The sequence below is a fragment of the Rhinoderma darwinii genome, chromosome 11, assembly GCF_050947455.1.
Source record: "Rhinoderma darwinii isolate aRhiDar2 chromosome 11, aRhiDar2.hap1, whole genome shotgun sequence".
Taxonomy (NCBI): Eukaryota; Metazoa; Chordata; class Amphibia; order Anura; family Rhinodermatidae; genus Rhinoderma; species Rhinoderma darwinii.
In genome coordinates, this window is record NC_134697.1 from 88211274 (window position 1) to 88229728 (window position 18455).

Sequence of the window (18455 nt, forward strand, 5' to 3'; positions counted from 1 at the left end):
TGGAGGTGCTGTTAGTTGGCGTGGCAGCCTGGGGGCCATCTTTGTACTCCTGTGAAGCCCAGCCTCTTCATAGGAGACGGTCAGAATCACTATATACTGTGACACATTAGTATTGCAGTATATCGTGCGAGCCGTCCATTGCTGGGTCAAGAAAAAAGTTAAATAAGTGTTTTTTTCAATAAATAAGAAAAAATTAAAAGTTTGGAAACCCCCCCCTTCTTCTTCTCAAGCGCAATGTAAAAAATAAATAAACTGGTATTGAGACGTCTGTAAAGTCTGAACTATTACAATATGTCATTATATAGTCTGCGCGGTGAACGCCGTAAAAAATAAAAAAACAAAAACGGCAGAAATCGCTGATCAAAAAGTCTCATGTACCCCACAATGGTACCGATATAAACTGCAGCTCGCCCCGCAAACATCAGCCCTCACACCGCTAAATCAGCGTAAAAATAAAAAACTTCTGGCTCTCAGAATATGTAAAAGCAGTAAAACAAAGAAAACTATATCATGTTGGTATCGCGGCCGTCATATTGACCCGCAGAATAAAGGTAACGCGCTATATTTACCGCATGCCGTAAAAACGAAACCACCCAAAAGATCGAGGAATCGCAGTTTTTTTCCTATTCCACCTCACCAACATATTTTTTCCTGTTTCCCACTACATTATATGGTATAAAAAATGGTGTTGTAAAAATCTACAACTCGAAAAAAACGAAAGTGAAAATACGAAAAATAGCTGCGGCGGGGAGGGGTTAAGTACCGAGCCTATTTTGGTGTCGAGGCCTGCAAGAATTTTTTGTTTTTTTACGTCACCGCATTCGGAGAGTCAAAATTTTTTTCCGTCAACAAATCCGAACGAGGGCTTTTGTTTTTGCGGGATGAGTGGTCATTTTTGATGGCGCCATTTTGTGGCGCCAATCAGCGCCACAGATGGTGAAGGAGCTCATTGTATGCCATAATCCGTCTCATCAGGCGCACGCCCAGACATTGCCGGGAGAGCGCACAGGCACGTGGAGGCCATAATCGCTACGGAGTCATTTTATGAGTTGCCGTGATGAAATTCCCGCAAATTGGATCCGCCTGTGATTTTTGGGGCAATTTGAAATCCAGCCCTTAATTGGTTGATGATTTTGGTTTCCATTGAAACTTCATTTTGCTCAACGAATTGCACAATTTATATCAGTAAAGACTTTGTTTTCAATAGTTTTTTATTAAACAGTTTTTTGTAATATAATAATAACACAGACTCGCAGAGTCTCAACTTTTGCATATCAATAATACAATTAAACAAAGTATTAGACCAACATGGTCTCCAATAAATCTCACATTATATATCATTCATGATGTCAACACTCCTGCCAAATATATAGTATATAAATGTCTTCATTACTAACATAGGTAACCAATCTTGACATCACATTGCTTTATAGAGTACCTTAACTTGGCCTCTATGGAAAAAATATAAGAGAGAGAAAAACAAAACACACACAATAAACAAAAGAAGGATAAGGAGGGGGGGGAAGGAAAGGTGTAGGGTAGAAGGGTCTCCTAACCATCTCTATGTATTCACGAAAATGTGTGGTTCCTCCATGGGTCCCAAATGGCATCAAATTTGTCTAATGTACCCGCCAGCAGATGTGTTAGGCGGTCATTAACCATTATCCATGAGATCTTAGCGATCAACATCTCCATAGACAACGTGGATGTTCGCCAGGCCCTAGCAATAGTTATTTTAGCTGCCAGAAACACATATCGGAGAAATTTACATGCGGGGGCCCGAACCTCGGGAATAGGACCGCATAGCAGAGCCGTAATCACATCCCTGGGGGGTTTGACTTGGATCACTGTGTTAATAAGCTGGTATACCTGGTTCCAAAATGTGGCAACCACTGGACACTCCCATAGAATATGCATTAGTGTACCCTCCGCACCACATTGTCTAAAGCAGTGCTTATCCACCAATGGGTTAAAGCGAGCTATACGAGTAGGGACCATATACCATCTCATTAATACTTTATAACCCGCTTCCACCAAGGATGTATTGATAGATAGTTTTGAGGTCGTACATGCCATCTCCCGCCACTGCTCCAATTCCACTCCCGTACCTAAATCGTGTTCCCATCGGGTCATGTAAGGGAGTTTACCTTCCGGAGTAACCAGATCGGAATATATCGTGGAAATTTTATGTCGTAAGCCAGAAAGCCAACACAGCCGTTCAAAAGTGGTCAATGTGCTGATGTCCCCCCTCCTGGATTTCCAGTTCAACAAGAAGTGGTGTATCTGGATATATCTAAAATGCTCCGATGGGGGCATCGAGTGTGAGTCCTTAAAGTAATCCAGAGTTCTGATGTCCCCCCCTACAAAAAAGTCCTTAATCCTGTAAAACCCCTTATTGAGCCACCACCGGAATTCCATTCTACGCAGACCCGGAGGAAAGGCAGAATTACCCGTGATGGTCATGAGCGGATTATGGAGTGATTTAATATGGAATCTCTTTCTAAGCGAGTCCCACAACTGTAACATCTGAGAAAGCACAGGGGAGAGAACCGGAGGCCTGTCCGAGGACTCCATCCACAGTAGCGTTTCCAGCGGGAAACTGGTACATGCGGCCGTCTCAATTTGCGTCCACTGGGGGCAGTATGGTCTCGCATACATATCTGTAAATTGCGCCAGACGTGCTGCGTGATAGTATTGTTGGATATTGGGAACCCCCAGACCCCCCGCCGTTTTAGGGGTGAATAAAGTTTGTCTCTGTATTCTCGGTCTTTTAGAACCCCAAATAAACCCCATGATGAGCCCTTGGATTTGTCTAAGCGCCTTCTGAGGGACCACAATAGGGAGCGTGCGAAAATAATATAGCAATATCGTCATTTTGATGGAGGCAATGCGGCCAAACCATGAAAGATTAAGAGGGGACCATCTAGTGAGATCCGTAGCTATTTGTTGAAAAAGTGGAGGGAAATTGTCCTCGTAGAGGGACTCTATGGTAGGCGTCAATTTAATACCTAAATACGTCAATCTACGTGCATCCCAATGAAAATCAAAGTTAATTTTTAGGAGCTTCACTACCCCTATTGGCAATGTAAGATTCATTGCCACCGACTTGGAGTGGTTGACCTTAAGCCCAGACAGCTTGCCAAACTGATCAAGAATATGAAAGAGATTCGGCAATGATGTGAGAGGTGTCGATATGAAAAGCAGTATGTCATCCGCAAACAAGGCACATTTGTGTTCTACTCCTCCCACCTTCACCCCCCTAATGTCGTGAGAATCTCGTATGAGGTTGGCCAATGGCTCAATAGCCAGCGCAAACAGGGAAGGCGATAGCGGGCACCCCTGTCGCGTTCCTCTGCATATTGGAAAAGCTCCCGACATAAATCCCCTAGAATTTATTTTTGCTGTAGGAAGACAATATAAGATCTTAAGAATAGACAAAAAACCCGTACCGAAGCCCATTCTCTCAAGGACATAAAACAAATAGTCCCAGGATAGCGAGTCAAAGGCTTTCTGAAGGTCAAGGCTTAATAACATACTTTGACGTCCGGAAGTACCATCCCACCCCGAACGAACAGCTGAGATAATGTCCACAGCCCGTCTCGTCTGGTCTTCCGCCTGGCGGAGGGGTATAAATCCCGCCTGATCCTTATGTATATATGTGGCTAGGAATGAATTCAATCTAACCGCCAGAATTTTTGTCATAATCTTAAGATCCACATCAAGAAGGGATATCGGGCGATAGTTAGCCTGATCTGTATGATCCTTATGAGGCTTGGGGATAAGATGTATATAGGCTAGATTCGAAAAAGGGGGCAAATTGTTACCCTCCCGATAAGCATTGAACAATTCAACCATGTGCGGGGCCAGGACCTCTCTAAAGTGTTTGTAATAACCTGAGGAAAACCCATCTGGCCCCGGGGCTTTATGAGCCTTCAGATTTTTAATAACATCCAATACCTCCTCCAATCTAAATTCAGCATCCAGTGTTTCTCTATCCCCTTGGGAAAGTTTAGTAGGGAATGTTTTTTCCAACAAGACCCTAGCCTTATTTTTATCAAACTGAGGTGGAGCTGAGTACAACTCTGAATAAAAATCCTGAAAGGCCTTTACAACTTTTGTGGGATTCTGTGATAAAGATCCATCCGCCAATCGCAGTTTCGGTGGTGTTGAGGTGTTAAATCGGGGCGTGAGGCGTCTAGAGAGTAATGTTCCCGGTTTATCCCCTTGTGTAAAAAACTTATGTTGTGACCAACGCAGACTTTTTTCCGCCCAACTTGTCAGACATAAATTTAATTCTGTTCTAGCTTCCGCTAATTTTGCTTTAATATCTGCTGAGGGGTTTATTTTAAATTGCTTAGACAGATCCGCAAACTTCCTCTCCTTTAACGCCAGAACCTCCTTCAACCGTTTCTTATTACGCGAGGCTATCTGGATGAATTTCCCCCTAATCACTGCTTTGTGAGCCGCCCAATTGGACATAATTGAGGTATCTGGTGCCTTATTAAGTAGAAAATATGTGTCCAAATCCCTTTGGATTTCTTTAACTATCTCCTGATCCGATAGTAGTGACTCATTCAATCTCCAAGAGGAGATAGGCGGTCTCCCACATAAATCTGACAACCGAACCACAATCGGGTCATGATCAGACCAGGGTGTAGCCAAAATCCTAGCATCCGTGACCTTAGGGAGTAAGCTAGTTGACATCATAACATGATCGATACGGGTGTGGATATTATGGGCTGAGGAGAAATAAGTATAATCCCTCGCTGTGGGGTTAAAATCCCGCCAGACATCTATGACGTCCACCGAATGGAAGAAACGTGCTACTTGTATGCTGGTTGACGTAGGAGGTATAAGTCGCACCCTGAATGCGTGGGATTTATCCATGGACGCGTCCAAGGCGATATTAGAATCCCCACCCATGATTATCGGGCCCTCTATCGATGAATGGATCTTGCGCCACATACCCTGGAAGAACGCCGGTTGATTGGAGTTCGGGGCATAGTAGTTAATAAAGGTTATTGGAGATTCATGTAACAGACCCGAGACCAGGATGTACCTGCCATCCGGGTCAGAGATCGTGTTGTGAGGTGTAAACGGGACCGACCGAGACAACCATATGCCCACTCCCCTGTGCTTAGTAGAGGCACTAGCCAAAAATTTTTGTGAGTAGTGTTTATGAAAGTACGATGGAGCAGAGGAGGTAGAAAAATGCGTTTCCTGTAAAAATAGTATATCAACATGAGAGGATTTATAATACAAGAAAGCTTTTCGACGCTTGATCGGGGAATTAAGGCCCTGCACATTATGTGTGAGTAAGCTAAAGGTTTTAGCAGATTCCATGGCCGCCATCATAGAGCAGGAGGTAGAACCATGTGCGTATTAGGATCCCGCCATAGAGACAAAGGTCAGAAATAGGAAAGAAAGGAAAGGGAAGGGGGTAAAAGACAGAACAAAAATAAGACATACACAAGGTATCAATAGTACCGAACATAGTCTACCGACTAGGCAGTCAAGGAAGACTGCTAACAGGGGGACAGCAGACCGTCGTGAAGGCACAGCATTTCCGAAAATATATATCCAGACATTCAACCCCTTAACCTATATCAACCCTGAGCATAATAGGCATTCCCATGTTAAATATAAGGTAAAGCAAACTTTCATATTTTTTTTTTAAAAAGAAAAAACAAACATATCTATAGCCATATTACCAACTCACTGCGAACTTGACCCATCCAGACCCTTCCTCGCCTTTTTTCGGGTCAGCTTATAAACAAATTTCCATTACTATAAGTGGGAGTCCAGAGCAGCAAAAGAAATCCCCACATCCCCCCCAACGTATGGATCCCCGGCTCCCAGTCCGCTGAGAACTGCAAATGGCGGTATCCGGCTGAAATTCAGCATCCGTGCTGCTTGAAGACATCTCCGGCCGATATGAAGAATAAAGAAAGAGAAAGAAAAAGAAACAATCTGCTTCTATAATCGACCTCCTTTCCGTCATGTCGGATTCAATTGTTGCCGACGAGATTCCACCCTCTGTTCCCGAGGAAACTCTGGACGGCCTCCTTGGGTACGCCATATTGGTGACAACGGGGGATCCCGTATGGGGAGTCGGGAGGAGCTAGCTTTATCCTGGGGTGGTAGAATATGTAAGTCCCTCAGCAGGTCCTCTCCCTCCTGTAGCGTAGAGAAGCCATATTGCCTATTATTGCGCATGAAGAGGAGACGAAATGGGAATGCCCACCGGTATGGAATCGCATGGTGTTTGAGGGTCTGCAGAATAGGGCGAAGCATCCGCCTTTTTTGAATGGTTTGGGGAGCCAAATCAGCATATATCTGAACCGCTGTATTATAAATGGTGATCACCGGGAGCTTCCTAGCTCTTTCCATCACCTTCTCTTTAATCGAATAATAGTGTGGTTTCACTATAATATCTCTGGGAAGTCCATCCCTCCTCATGGCCGTCAATGCTCTATGGGCCCGGTCAATTTCCATATGTGATTCCGATATATCAGGTATCAATGTAGTGAGTAGCAGGCGAACCACCCCCGGTACCTCCGTCTGAGATTCCGGGACCCCTCTGATCCTGAAGTTATAGCGTCGAGAACGATTTTCCAGGTCCTCAATTCTGGTGTTCGCTTCCTCCAATTGCTCCTGCAGATCCTCCATAAATCTAGTATTCTGGTTAACTCTTGCAGTGACTGAGGTCATTTTGGTCTCAATAGCCTGCATATGCGCCCCCACTTTGTGTAAATCTTGATGTACCGCGGCTATCTTGGAGCTTATTTCCCCCATCTGAGCTTGCATGGCTCTTGATATGCAGGAAAAGATGGCGTCCTCTGTCAACCCGGAAGTAATGGCCGGCTGCATGGGCGAGTGCTGTGAGACGTGAACGGGCGCTAATTGCGGCAGCCCCAGGTCTGGGATCGGGCCCTCTCCTTGTAAATCCTCCTGTGCCTGCAATAGTGATGTGCTGCTATTTTCCCGCAGGAGCACAGGATAATCCTGTGATAACACCGCCGAACTGGATTCTATCTGTGTCCCCTGCTGCTGCTGCAGCAGGCCTTGCTCCGCCATGTTCGGCGCCGCCATCAGCATATCTGCCACGGACCTCTGAGCCTGGGTTTGCTTACCCCTTCTTCCACTCCCTCTGGCCATAGGTGGATGCCCGAACCTCTAAGGTACCTCTCCTTTCTTTTATGGGTCTCTATGTCTGCTGTTAGCGATATATATGCTGGATTGCCTTCACGAGGTGCGGAGCCTGGTTAGAACGCGTCCACCATGTTCAGCTGCGCGCATGCGCCCCCCCAGTAAAGACTTTGAACTTGAATGTTTCGTTCATCGAGATGTAGTACAATCTGTGTAATCTACGTACACCACGATAAATTGCTGCGCTCCGGATGGCCAAAGGAGGTTCAACGCTCTACTAGAAGGGGGTCTCCAATAGCAGCCATTCAGTCTATATACACAAACTATTTATACACATCCATTATAGAAGGGCCGTACGATGCATCGAAATACCGATACGGTTTCGATACCGTGCAGCCTCAAACGGTTCAATACCGTTAATTCATACATTTCAATACTAAACCGTGCGGCCGCACAGCCAAGTACAGTAACACATGAATGTATGAGAGCGGGGCTGTGGCCACACAGCCAAGTACAGTAACACATGAATGTATGAGAGCGGGGCTGTGGCCACACAGCCAAGTACAGTAACACATGAATGTATGAGAGCGGGGCTGTGGCCACACAGCCAAGTACAGTAACACATGAATGTATGAGAGCGGGGCTGTGGCCACACAGCCAAGTACAGTAACACATGAATGTATGAGAGCGGGGCTGTGGCCACACAGCCAAGTACAGTAACACATGAATGTATGAGAGCGGGGCTGTGGCCACACAGCCAAGTACAGTAACACATGAATGTATGAGAGCGGGGCTGTGGCCACACAGCCAAGTACAGTAACACATGAATGTATGAGAGCGGGGCTGTGGCCACACAGCCAAGTACAGTAACACATGAATGTATGAGAGCGGGGCTGCGGGTGTGTAATGCAGTACTCCTGACAAGTGAAGACAGAACATGGGGGTGTGTTGTAGTGCGCCCGCCATGTTCTGTCTTCAGTGCCACCGCTCATTATTGCAGCGCCGGCCGCATCACCTCATGCTGACTATGCGCGCACACTAATGTCAGGAGCGGGGCAATGGTTGTATTACACAGCCACAGCCCCGCTCTAATGGCGGAGATCGGAGAAGCCTCTCATCTCCCCCGCTATTCCCTTGAATTCTGCGATCAAATCTGACCACAACCGCAGCATTCAGGGGAAAATGAGTAGGGGAATTCCTGTGACGCGATTGAGGGCCATACCATATATGGGCAGACAGCCCAGGATCCATTTAAGGAACCCAGGGCTGTCTGACCATATTTCCTGTTAGGGCATACTGAGGTCTGTCCTAACAACTACCTGTGTGCTATCAGTATACAGACGTACGCCCGTGTGCTATCAGTATACAGACGTACGCCCGTGTGCTATCAGTATACAGACGTACGCCCGTGTGCTATCAGTATACAGACGTACGCCCGTGTGCTATCAGTATACAGACGTACGCCCGTGTGCTATCAGTATACAGACGTACGCCCGTGTGCTATCAGTATACAGACGTACGCCCGTGTGCTATCAGTATACAGACGTACGCCCGTGTGCTATCAGTATACAGACGTACGCCCGTGTGCTATCAGTATACAGACGTACGCCCGTGTGCTATCAGTATACAGACGTACGCCCGTGTGCTATCAGTATACAGACGTACGCCCGTGTACTATCAGTATATAGATATATGCCTGTGTACTATCAGTATATAGATATATGCCTGTGTGCTATCAGTATATAGATATATGCCTGTGTACTATCAGTGTATAGATGTATGCCTGTGTGCTATCAGTATATAGATGTATGCCTGTGTGCTATCAGTATATAGATATATGCCTGTGTGCTATCAGTATATAGATATATGCCTGTGTGCTATCAGTATATAGATATATGGCTGTGTGCTATCAGTATATAGATATATGCCTGTGTACTATCAGTATATAGATATATGCCTGTGTACTATCAGTATATAGATATATGCCTGTGTACTATCAGTATATAGATGTATGCCTGTGTACTATCAGTATATAGATATATGCCTGTGTACTATCAGTATATAGATATATGCCTGTGTACTATCAGTATATAGATATATGCCTGTGTACTATCAGTATATAGATATATGCCTGTGTACTATCAGTATATAGATATATGCCTGTGTACTATCAGTATATAGATATATGCCTGTGTACTATCAGTATATAGATATATGCCTGTGTACTATCAGTATATAGATATATGCCCGTGTGCTATCAGTATATAGATGTATGCCTGTGTACTATCAGTATATAGATATATGCCTGTGTGCTATCAGTATATAGATGTATGCCTGTGTACTATCAGTATATAGATGTATGCCTGTGTACTATCAGTATATAGATATATGCCTGTGTACTATCAGTATATAGATATATGCCTGTGTACTATCAGTATATAGATATATGCCTGTGTACTATCAGTATATAGATATATGCCTGTGTACTATCAGTATATAGATATATGCCTGTGTACTATCAGTATATAGATATATGCCTGTGTACTATCAGTATATAGATATATGCCTGTACAGTAAAGTTTAAAAAGTAATGTTAAATAAAAAAAATACACACATTTTTTTTTTTACAAAAAACATTAAAATAAGCCTCAATACATAAAATATTCCCACATTCGGGATCGTCGCGGCCGTAATAACACATTTATAACCCCATCATGCACCTCACACATTAACCCAATGTTCTCCATTATGACTGAGGAACATGATGGGGTTAATTACTATAAGGGCGAGGTCACACGTTTTTTGACTCGGAAATCACGTCGGAAAACGCGCCAAAACACGGACGAAAATGAATCCCAATGATTTGAATGGGAGGCGGAGGCGTTTTTTTTCCTGCGAGCAAAAAAAAACAGCTCGCGGGAAAAAGGGACCTGCCCGATCTTCAGGCGTTTACATCTCTGACCTCCCATTGACATCAATGCGAGGCAGAGAAAGCGGATATCGCAGCATTTTTTTGCCCATGGCGCTCAATGGCCGCAGGTGAAAAATGCCCAGAAAATCGGTGTGCAGGGAGAGCAAAATCTGCCTATAAAAAACTCTGTGTGAACCCGGCCTTAATGTGAGAGACAGGGAGGGTCAGAACTCATCACACCTCGCGCCACATCACATAACAGAAGAAATTATTTATTTATTATTATTATCGTTGGCAGAGAATCGTTTCTGGTGTCGATAATCGCAACACGACCCGAGGTATCGACATCCAAGACCACATTCTGGTATCGTGACATCCCTACATTATAGATACAAAGAGATATATATATATATATATATACACATACATACATATACACTATATATACACACACCCACATATATACATACACTATATATACACACACCCACATATATACATACACTATATATACACCCACACCCACATATATACATACACTATATATACACACACACATATATACACACACACACACACACACACACACCCACATATATACATACACTATATATACACCCACATATATACATACACTATATACACACACACCCACATATATACATACACTATATATACACCCACATATATACATACACTATATACACACACACCCACATATATACATACACTATATATACACCCACACATATACATACACTATATACACACACACACACACACACACACACTATATATACACACACACACATATATACACACACACACACATATACATACACACACACACATATATACATATACACACACACACACACACACACACATATATACATACACTATATATACACCCACATATATACATACACTATATATACACACACACACACATATATACATACACTATATATACACCCACACCCACATATATACATACACTATATATACACCCACATATATACATACACTATATATACACACACACACACACACACACACATATATACATACACTATATATACACCCACATATATACATACACTATATATACACCCACATATATACATACACTATATATACACCCACATATATACATACACTATATATACACCCACATATATACATACACTATATACACACACACACACACATATACATACACTATATACACACACACACACACACACACACACACTATATATACACATATACATACATACACTATATACACTATAAACCGCCGACAGCCCCTCCATAAAGGAGTCACCCAGGTTATTTATATGGATCGCATGTCTGAGGAGAGGTCATCGATATTAGAAAGACTGGGGTCCAACTCTCGGCAACCCGGCCCTCGTACCATCACCACAGCCTCGTTACTGTTTACATGACCCCGCTCGTAGCTGCAGCCACGTTACAGTTGTTTCGCAGCACCGCCCAGTCACTTATCACAGTATAGTAATACTGTAGCATTGTGTATACACACACACACTATATGTATGTATACACACCTATATTACATGTCTTTAAATAGATATAATATACTAACACGATATACAGCCCTGTACTATATACAAACACACCTATATTACATGTCTATAGATACACAGCGTTATATAAACATTATTATACACACACATTATCACACACACTATATACACATATTATACATACACATTATACATACACTATATACACATATTATTACACACACTATATACACATATTATACATACATTATATACACATATTACACACACACATTATTACACACACTATATACACATATTATACATACACTATATACACATCACACACACTATATACACATATTATTATACACACTATAGACACATTATTATACACACACACATTATTATACACACACTATATACACATACACACATTATTATACACACTATAGACACATTATTATATACACACACTATATACACATATTATTATACACACTATATACACATATTATACACACACACACACATATTATACACACACATTATACACACTATAGACACATTATTATATACACACATTATTATACACACACTATATACACATATTATACACACACACACACACATTATTATACACACTATAGACACATTATTATACACACACATATTATTACACACACTATATACACAATGACACACACTATATACACATATTATTATACACACTATAGACACATTATTATACACACACACATTATTATACACACACTATAGACACATTACTATACACATACACACATTATTATACACACTATAGACACATTATTATATACACACACTATATACACATTATTATATACACACACTATATACACATTATTATACACACTATATACACATATTATACACACACTATATACACATACACACATTATTATACACACTATAGACACATTATTATACACACACTATATACACATATTATACACACACACACACATTATTATACACACTATAGACACATTATTATACACACACATATTATTACACACACTATATACACAATGACACAAGGGCATAACAATAATAATAATAATGAGTGCAGGTCGCACGTACCCCGGCCACTACTGATCGGATGCAGGCAGCTATAGGACCTGTGACGACGTCACCACGGTCATGTGATCAGTTACATACATAGGACGGTCTAGTCTCAAATATGGGAAACAGGAAAATGTTACATCCTAGTGTATACAGGACCTTTGATGATGTCATGGCCATGTGATCAGTTATGGGCGGAGTTAGTATTTATGTGCGTTGTGTAGCAGCTGAGACAAAATGTGTAACGTGCATGTAGCAGAACTGTGTGTGTAACGTGCATGTAGCAGAGATGTGTGTGTAATGTGTATGTAGCAGAGCTGTGTGTAATGTGCATGTAGCAGAGATGTGTGTGTAATGTGTATGTAGCAGAGCTGTGTGTAATGTGCATGTAGCAGAGATGTGTGTGTAATGTGCATGTAGCAGAACTGTGTGTGTAACGTGCATGTAGCAGAGATGTGTGTGTAATGTGCATGTAGCAGAGATGTGTGTGTAATGTGTATGTAGCAGAGCTGTGTGTAATGTGCATGTAGCAGAGATGTGTGTGTAATGTGCATGTAGCAGAACTGTGTGTGTAACGTGCATGTAGCAGAGATGTGTGTGTAATGTGTATGTAGCAGGGCTGTGTGTGTAACGTGCATGTAGCAGAGCTGTGTGTGTAACGTGCATGTAGCAGAGATGTGTGTGTGTGTGTGTGTGTAACGTGCATGTAGCAGAGATGTGTGTGTAATGTGTATGTAGCAGAGCTGTGTGTAATGTGCATGTAGCAGAGATGTGTGTGTAATGTGTATGTAGCAGAGCTGTGTGTAATGTGCATGTAGCAGAGATGTGTGTGTAATGTGTATGTAGCAGAGCTGTGTGTAATGTGCATGTAGCAGAGATGTGTGTGTAATGTGCATGTAGCAGAACTGTGTGTGTAACGTGCATGTAGCAGAGATGTGTGTGTAATGTGTATGTAGCAGGGCTGTGTGTGTAACGTGCATGTAGCAGAGCTGTGTGTGTAACGTGCATGTAGCAGAGATGTGTGTGTGTGTGTGTGTGTGTGTGTGTGTGTAACGTGCATGTAGCAGAGATGTGTGTGTAATGTGTATGTAGCAGAGCTGTGTGTAATGTGCATGTAGCAGAGATGTGTGTGTAATGTGTATGTAGCAGAGCTGTGTGTAATGTGTATGTAGCAGAGCTGTGTGTAATGTGCATGTAGCAGAACTGTGTGTGTAACGTGCATGTAGCAGAGATGTGTGTGTAATGTGTATGTAGCAGAGCTGTGTGTAATGTGCATGTAGCAGAGATGTGTGTGTAATGTGCATGTAGCAGAGATGTGTGTGTAATGTGCATGTAGCAGAGATGTGTGTGTAATGTGTATGTAGCAGAGCTGTGTGTAATGTGCATGTAGCAGAGATGTGTGTGTAATGTGTATGTAGCAGAGATGTGTGTGTAATGTGTATGTATCAGGGCTGTGTGTGTAACGTGCATGTAGCAGAGCGGTGTGTGTAACGTGCATGTAGCAGAGATGTGTGTGTGTGTAATGTGCATGTAGTAGAGCTGTGTGTAATGTGCATGTAGCAGAACTGTGTATAATGTGCATGTAGAAGAGCTGTGTGTAATATGCATGTAGCAAAGCTGTGTGTGTGTGTAATGTGCATGTAGCAGAGCTGTGTGTGCATAATGTGCATGTATCAGAGCTGTGTGTATAATGTGTATGTAGCAGAGCTATGTGTAATGTGCATGTAGCAAGCTGGGGGGTGTATAATGTGCATGTAGCAGAGCTGTGTGTAATATGCATGTAGCAGAGCTGTGTGTAATATGCATGTAGCAAAGCTGTGTGTGTGTGTAATGTGCATGTAGCAGAGCTGTGTGTGCATAATGTGCATGTAGCAGAGCTGTGTGTATAATGTGTATGTAGCAGAGCTATGTGTAGAGTGCATGTAGCAAGCTGGGGGGTGTATAATGTGCATGTAGCAGAGCTATGTGTGTAATGTGCATGTAGTAAGGCTGTGTGTATAATGTGCATGTAGCAGAACTGTGTGTATAATGTGCATGTAGCAGAGCTGTGTGTGTGTAATGTGCATGTAGCAGAACTGTGTGTATAATGTGCATGTAGCAGAACTGTGTGTATAATGTGCATGTAGCAGGCTGTGTGTGTATAATGTGCATGTAGCAGAGCTGTGTGTGTGTGTATAATGTGATTGTAGCAGAGCTGTGTGTGATGTGCATGTAGCAAAGCAGTGTGTGTGTGTGTGTGTGTGTAATGTGCATGTAGCAGAGCTGTGTGTGTGTAATGTGCATGTAGCAGAGCTGTGTGTGTATTGTGCATGTAGTAAGGCTGTGTATAATGTGCATGTAGCAGAGCTATGTGTAATGTGCATGTAGCAGAGCTGTGTGTGTGTAATGTGCATGTAGTAAGGCTGTGTGTATAATGTGCATGTAGCAGAACTGTGTGTATAATGTGCATGTAGCAGGCTGTGTGTGTATAATGTGCATGTAGCAGAGCTGTGTGTGTGTGTGTATAATGTGCATGTAGCAGAGCTGTGTGTGTAATATGCATGTAGCAGAGCTGTGTGTGATGTGCATGTAGCAAAGCTGTGTGTGTGTGTGTGTGTGTGTGTGTGTGTGTGTGTGTGTAATGTACATGTAGCAGAACTGTGTGTCTAATGTGCATGTAGCAGAGCTGTGTGTGTAATGTGCATGTAGCAGAGCTGTGTGTGTGTAATGTGCATGTAGCAGAGCTGTGTGTATTGTGCATGTAGTAAGGCTGTGTATAATGTGCATGTAGCAGAGCAATGTGTAATGTGCATGTAGTAGAGCTATGTGTGTAATGCGCATGTAGCAGAGCTGTGTGTGTGTAACATGCATTTAGCAGAGCAGTGCGTGTAATGTGCAGGTAGTAAGGCTGTGTGTGTAATGTGCAGGTAGTAAGGCTGTGTGTGTATAATGTGCATGTAGCAGTGCTGTGTATAATGTGCATGTAGTAAGGCTGTGTGTGTGTGTGTGTGTGTGTGTGTGTGTGTGTGTGTGTGTGTGTAACGTGCATGTAGCAGAGCTGTGTGTAATGTGCATGTAGCAGAGAAGTGCTTGTAATGTGCATGTAGTAGAGCAGTGTGTGTAATGTCCATGTAGTAAGGCTGTGTGTATAATGTGCATGTAGCAGAGCAGTGAGTGTAATGTGCATGTAGCAGAGCTGTGTGTAATGTGCATGTAGCAGAGCTGTGTGCGTGTAATGTGCATGTAGCAGAGCTGTGTGCGTGTAATGTGCATGTAGTAGAGCAGTGCGTGTAATGTGCATGTAGTAGAGCAGTGCGTGTAATGTGCATGTAGCAGAGCTGTGCGTGTAATGTGCATGTAGCAGAGCTGTGTGTGTGTATAATGTGAATGTTTCAGACTGTGTGTAATGTGCATGTAGCAGAGCAGTGCTTGTAATGTGCATGTAGTAGAGCAGTGCGTGTAATGTGCATGTAGTAGAGCAGTGCGTGTAATGTGCATGTAGTAGAGCAGTGCGTGTAATGTGCATGTAGCAGAGCTGTGCGTGTAATGTGCATGTAGCAGAGCAGTGTGTGTAATGTGCATGTAGCAGAGCTGTGCGTGTAATGTGCATGTAGCAGAGCAGTGCTTGTAATGTGCATGTAGTAGAGCAGTGTGTGTAATGTGCATGTAGTAGACCTGTGTGTGTATAATGTGCATGTAGCAGAGCTGTGTGTGTGTAATGTGCATGTAGTAGAGCAGTGTGTGTAATGTGCATGTAGCATAGCTGTGCGTGTAATGTGCATGTAGCAGAGCTGTGTGTAATGTGCATGTAGCAGAGCTGTGTGTAATGTGCATGTAGCAGAGCTGTGTGTAATGTGCATGTAGTAGAGCAGTGTGTGTAATGTGCATGTAGTAGACCTGTGTGTATAATGTGCATGTAGCAGAGCGGTGTGTGTAATGTGCATGTAGTAGAGCAGTGTGTGTAATGTGCATGTAGCATAGCTGTGCGTGTAATGTGCATGTAGTAGAGCTGTGTGTGTAATGTTCATGTAGTAGAGCTGTGTTTGTTACCAAATGGAAATACCACTTCCTTATAGAATTTCAGGGTTTTTTTTGCCTCGCCTTCATATTGTTTTCTATTTTCTGGTGACTTCACTGCACGAGGTCTTGTTTTTTGACGAGCTGTAGTTTTTAATATACTGCGATTCCTTGCCGCGTAGAATTGGAAAAAAATATGCAATTCCTGTTTTTTGGGTTTTGTTCACGTTGATGTTATTCTGTGGGTCGTCATGGTTACGGCGGAACCTAATTCCCATAGTCAATGACAGTCCTAATTAAGCCTCACGCGCACGACCGCAGTGTTTTTTACTGTCCAGAAATACGCTCCGTAGTGCTTTCACATTTACAGATCTGCAACAAAAAAAAACAAAAAAAATGGAGGCTACAAATGATGTCACCAACACGTCTCAACCAATCGAAGAGATCACGATTGCTCAGGCGCCAATGCGGCGGTCAATAGCGAGTAGTTTTATCCTGTGATACAATCGCGGGGTGTGGATGGTTTCTATGGCAGCCGGGGGCCTAACAAAGGCAATACAGAAGTATTGCAGCGTATTATAAAAGCGATCAAAAGATCGCACAGTAAAGTCCCTTAGTGGGACTAAAGAAAAAAAGAAATATTCAAATCCCACTTTTTCCCCACAAAATGCTTTATTATGAAAAAGTTACACATATTTGGTATCGCCGCGTCCGTAACGACCCCAACTATAAAGCGATTATGTTATTTAAGCCGCATGGTGAACGCTGTAAAAAATAAAATTAAAAAACAAAGCCGGAATTGCTGTTTTCTGTTCATCCTGCCTTAAAAAAGAAATATGGATAAACAGTGATCAAAAGTGAAAAGTGATCAAAAGTGATCGCGTCTATTCCAAAACGGTACCAATAAAATCTAGAAGTCGTCCCGCAAAAAAAAAGTCCTCATACCGCTGCATCAGTGGAAAAATAAATAAAAAGTAAGGCTGGATTCACACGAGCATGTTCGGTCCGTAAAGGACGGAACGTATTTCGGCCGCAAGTCCCGGACCGAACACAGTGCAGGGAGCCGGGCTCCTAGCATCATACTTATGTACGACGCTAGGAGTCCCTGCCTCTCCGTGGAACTACTGTCCCGTAATTTTTTTATTTTTCCGTCCATATAGCCGTACTAGGTCTTGTTTTTTGCAGGACAAGTTGTAGTTTTTTATGGCACCATTTATTGTACCGTATAACAAAACCCCCAAACCCCCATTTTTTTCAGCTCCCCAGTACGGGAAGCTGAAAAAAAATGATTTGTGGGGTGAAACGGGCAAAAAACAGCGATGACGCCGGTTTTTTGGGGGTTTTGTTTTTGCAGCGTCCATCAGGCGGTAAGAACGACATTCTACTTATTCTACAGGTTGATACGATTACGGCGATTCCAAATTTATGAGTTTTGTTTTATGTTTTAACACATTTTAAGGTTTTAAAGCAGAATTTTATATGTATGTATATTCCGGATTCTTCACATTCCAATTTTGTCACAATTTTTAGGAAACGTCCGTCCATTTTATTAATACTCTTAGAAATACACGAAAAATATACATAGAAAAACAAAATGCGGAAATGAATAAAAAACAAAAAAAGGCAAGAACAATATTACACTAAATTAATCTTACATTACACGGAACGAATATCTTTGGGTCCATCCTCCATTCCTGCTAAAAAAAATAAATGGAGTCCTAAGTGGGAAACAGCGAGAGGAATCTACTATTTCCGACCGTATTATGTTT

The 18455-nt window shown here is 42.5% G+C and overlaps 1 protein-coding gene across 1 annotated transcript in view; it reads right to left on the reverse strand.

Annotated features, from left to right (window-relative positions):
- Positions 1-18455, reverse strand: part of LOC142663000 (uncharacterized) — a 63964-nt gene that overhangs the window by 17897 nt on the left and 27612 nt on the right.